This window comes from Marmota monax, unplaced genomic scaffold (assembly GCF_021218885.2).
Source record: "Marmota monax isolate L192 unplaced genomic scaffold, Marmota_monax_Labrador192_F-V1.1 WCK01_AAM20220418_F8-fsc00015, whole genome shotgun sequence".
Lineage (NCBI taxonomy): Eukaryota > Metazoa > Chordata > Mammalia > Rodentia > Sciuridae > Marmota > Marmota monax.
This window is the reverse complement of record NW_026692194.1, coordinates 486,977-491,279: the sequence shown is the minus strand read 5'-3', so window position 1 is coordinate 491,279 and position 4,303 is coordinate 486,977.

Here is a 4,303-nt window from a genome sequence, read left to right as displayed (position 1 = left end):
AGTCTGTGTGTATTTTGAGAAGGAACCTTGAAATGTGATGCAAAGACTAAATGAATGGTTTTCGTGAAAATCTTTGGCAGCTTCCTGTGCTCTATCAGCTGACTGATTGGGGCCCTTTTCTAGCAATCACACACCTAGACAGGGACAATCCCTACCTTTAAAATCACAGGACTCAGGTATTAATGCTGCCTCTTGGTAGTTCTTTAGGCTTGAGAGATGTCATCCTAAAGAACACTGTGGCTCTGTCCTTACTCGTTGTGCTTTTTTTTTCTTCCCTTTTAAAATTTTTTGTTACAGTGAAGCAGAGAAATGAAGCCGGGACAGAGCAGAAATCACACACATGGAGACATTTCAAATAGTGTTTTAAAAAATAATATCTCCTATTCTTACCCTAAAAGCTTCATTCTGTGCAAAGATCAAACTCTTCTTAATTATGTGGCTCTAACCACTTTGTTATTGGTATCCTCAGGAAAGGGCAAGTTCTTCGTCCATAAAGACCACGGTCGGCTTTGAGTCTTTTCCTGCCTCACAGATTCAAAAGTGTTATATCGAGGTGAGCAAAATCTATGGGATTTGAAAACTTAGTGACAATTTTCTGATACACCTCTCCCATCCCAGATGTTTTGGAACATTTGAAGGTGACCCAATAGACTTTTCTGCTTGACCAATATCATCGTTCAAAACTGAAATAAGTTTTTATAGAAATCCAGACATGCTCATGGAATGCTTCACTTACAGCACCCCAGACTCCAGAGCCTTTTTTTGTGAATTAACCTCCTCTTTGTTTTCCTGCCTCTTGTACATGTATCTGATCAGCTCATGAAACTTCTTGGCTCAACTTTAATGCCAACTCTAGATTAACATTAGAAATACTTAACATTAGAGATAGTTTCAAATGGAAATGAACACAAGTTTACTTGAACTGGCTACTTCAAATTTCACAAGTTTTTTTGCATATCAGATAAGGCACGATGATTCCTTTTATGAAACTGGGCAAAAACTCACCTCTTCTTGTTACCATAAGAATTTACACTCGGAAAAATAATTCCTTTTTTATATTGAATTTTATACTTTATTTCAAGGCTCATATTCTATATTTCGATATTTTAAGGATCGCTTCGTATATTTTTAGAGTTTGCAACAACTCATGGACACAATGTGGATTTCCGACCTGATCTTTAGATAAACTCTATTGCCTGCCTTTCTGTAAAATGAGATGAGTATAGTATCAGCTCTACGCACGAGGGCATGATGTGAGTCATGAGGGAGAAATGAAATGGCTACGAAAGCCAAAAGGTCATCTTTGCCAATGTGTGGACCTGGTTTAAAGTTGTACCCCATCCCCCATCCCCAGTCCTCCCTTCCCCCAGCAGGTCTGGGTGTTCTTCGTGTAATTACTCAGTGAGAACCTTGAGTTTCATATCAGCTGTGGAATCAGCTGCCTTTGTCACTTCCTGTTCTGGCAGTGCCCTGCTGAGCATCTCGTGATCCCAGGACAGTAAGCTGGCTGGTGCTGAGCACTGCAGGTTTGTCTTAGAAAAGTAGCTCTCAGGCTGGGGCATTGGATTTTCTCCCCGTGAAACCCCAGTTGTCAGATCCAAGTTGCCTTGGATCTCATTCCCTTCTCTGTGTCAGGGTAATGACTCTCTCCTTTCCAACCACCCCTCCCCAGCTCACCACTTCCTCTCACCCAATAAGTCCAAGCTAAACAAGTTGGGTGTGTCATTGTTTGCCCACGTGCTGGGCCACTGGGCAGGCAAGGAGGGGCCTTAAACCGCACCAATGGTTTTGTGGTCCAAAATTAGCCACCACCTCCAGCCTTGCAACCCTGCAGTGCTTTGTGGGCCGAGAGCGCCCTTCCTTTCTCCTTCACTTGCCTCTCTGCATCTGGCCCAAGTTGGCTTTGCAGCTGGATGGAACTTTTACACAAGGAAAAGCAGGTTTCCTCTGTTCCCCAAGTTGGAGCAGGGATAGCACACTTCCACTTGCTAGCCATCCAGCTTCCTTTCTTAATACACCACATAAAATGAAGCTTGAAGGCTCTTTGGGACTTCTACTTTCATCAATGGAAATTATTTTCTTGTCTATCATGTATGAAGAACTTGTAACCTGTCAGGCACCATATGAGGTACTTTTCATTGATGACCTCACTTGATCTTCTCATCAGCTTTAGGAGATAGATATAATTTGCCTATGAGAAAAGCAAAGCTTAGAAAGGCTAATCAACATGCCCATGGTCACACAGATAGGAGGCCAAAGAAGTACACTTTGAATCCAGGGAGTCTGGCTCAAAGGCCTCTCGACTCTTTAATGCCTTCTTGTCCCCTAGCTCAGGTTCCTGAACTCTCCAACCTTCCATTACATTTTTGGGCTCATGGATGCCCATGGACAGCTTTGTAAAGCACTGTTCAAACATGAGCAACTGACACTTGATCAGACATCCTTAGAAGATCCATAGTCACTCTCCAAGAAGACCCCCTGCTCCCCAAGCTAGTGAGAGGCATGCTTGGTCTGGATTCATCTGGAAACACAAGATCTTGTGCTCCAGCAGAGGCACACCAGCTCCTGTATACTCTCTCTTCTTAAGACACAATGGTGAAAAATCTGGGCTTAAGAGAGCCAACAGCAGCCCAAGTATACTGTGGCTGCTGGTGAGGGAGGGAGAATGGTCATCCACAGTGAGGAACACTCTGGTGGATTTACCCATGTGGGGCTCCTTGAGCCGCTGGCCTAGGCCTATAGTCCTACTCAGAAAGCAGCTGCAAAACAAAAAGCCATGACCTGGAGGGACTTTGAAAATGATAGGAATGAGCTTCATGTATTGGAATCCTTGCCACTCTTGGTAATAGATGAGACTGAGAAAGAGGGGACAGATAAAAACCTAGGATAGTTATAGGAGGGAGGATAACCATCCAGAACAGGGTCAAGGAGGAAGAAGGGCTTCCTGCCCTGGGGTTCCCTGTAGGGATTAGTGGCAAGTCCAGTGGATTCAGAGGACTTGGGAGAAAGGGCACCGAATCTTAGCATCTTGATTGCTGATATCCATCTCTGGGGTGCTGGTACGAGGTGAGTGCTTGCACACTGCCAACAAGCAGGGCCTCCCTGAGGGATTCCTATGCTACATGGAGACTCTTGGACCCTTGAGAGTGGAGAGCATGGGATAGAAAATGTTGTCCCTCCACTCCTGTGCTCATCTGTCTTGCTTGGCTAGTTCATCCTGTAAATTGCTCTAACCTTCTCTCCTGGGGGTTAGGGCTCATAGTTGCACCTTCTGCTACAAGACCTTGGAGACCGGGGAGACGGGGGAGACCAGTCAGTGTAGGATAGAGACACATTAGACCTATGAGCATACCTTGGGTGGTTTGACAAGCACATTGCTTGGTCCTGCAAGATCACATATAGTGGAAAAATAAGGCTCCCAGATATCCACAGAGCTTATTGCTCCAAAGAGGAGAGTTAGGCCCACTTTGGCAGGAGGAGGAGAAATCCTAATTCATTGAGTATGAACATACTCAACACTGGAAAGTGAGTGGGGTGGGGGTAAATATCTAATTAAGATATAACAGGGAAAGACCTTAATCAATGAGCCACTGGGGCCAGAAAGCAGAACTGCACAGCTGGGCAGCACCATCAGCTGAGGCCTCAGGAACTATCTGGACAGCCTAGAAGATGGCTTCCTGTCTTCCAGTGGGTGAACTATAGCCCTCTCTGAACTCAACTTCACACTGTGTTAAGGACCAGACACTGCTTCCCAACTTCCTAAACACCTATCCTCTAAGCTTACACCACATCAGAGCCTAAAATGTTTATTTTGTTTGCTTGATTTTTGAGGAGGAGAGGAGGTCTCACTATGTTGCCCACGATTGTTGTTAAACTTAAGGACTCATGTGACCCTCCTGCCTCAGCCCCCTGAGTAGCTGAGTGTGGGAGGCCAAACTAGCACGTGACCATGTCTGTCTCCCCTTCTGATTGGTGAGGCATCGTGGGTCACTCTGTGGTTTGGTTGCCTAGGGAACCCAGACCATAGCCCCGATCTTTAGGGTGCGAGGGACTGTGTCTTCATGCAGGGGAGTGCCTTCCCACATCCCCAGGGATCCAATTACCTCACCTGTCCTTGTAACCCTGGCCCCCTTGACTTTCATTGGATGGAAATTTCTAGGAATTTAGAGTCCCCCTAATAAAAGTCCACTCCAAAATGAGCTCGCTCTCTCGTCAGTCTCTCGTGTGAGTCCTCGCTCTCCCGTTTGGGGAGCTTGAGGCTGAGGGCAGAGGAGCCATCCCAGAGCTTGATTTAAAGGTAAAT